Consider the following 589-nt stretch of genomic DNA (forward strand, 5'->3'; position numbering starts at 1 on the left):
ACCTGCAGACCAGTACCCCATGGTTGTCATCCATGTGGGTATGAACGACGCGGCCAGGGGCAACCCTGACCGCATTATGAAGGATTTCAAGGCTCTGGGAGACAAGCTAAAGGAGACGGGGGCACAGGTGGTATTTTCCTCTCTTCTGGAGTAGGCGGGGACGGTGACACGAGGCCTGCATTGCCGTGGTCAACCGGCGCTTATGCGGCTGGTGCCGCCAGGCAGGCTTTGGGTTCCTTGATAATGACCCATGCTTTCAGGCGGGGGACTTGCTGGGGTGGGATGGGGTTCATCTCTCTCCTAAAGGCAAGCATGTCTTCTCTTCCAGGTTGGCTGATCTCGTACGGTGAACTTTAAACTAGCCTTGCCGGGGGAGGGGACTGCAGGAAGACGAGGAGATGCCATCCGAGCAGGACAGGTGACAAAGGCAAGGAGTGCTAAGGTAAGAAACGGGGGTCCAGACAGTCTCCCTAAATGGGGGGTGGCACATGCAGTCTTGCAAGGCCTTAAATGCCTATATACCAATGCTTGCAGTATGGGGAATAAACAGGAGGAACTTGCCCTCAGAATAGCTAGTTCAAACCCAGAT

The sequence above is a fragment of the Crocodylus porosus genome, unplaced genomic scaffold (assembly GCF_001723895.1).
Source record: "Crocodylus porosus isolate Cpor-Errol unplaced genomic scaffold, CroPor_comp1, whole genome shotgun sequence".
NCBI classification, from domain to species: domain Eukaryota; kingdom Metazoa; phylum Chordata; order Crocodylia; family Crocodylidae; genus Crocodylus; species Crocodylus porosus.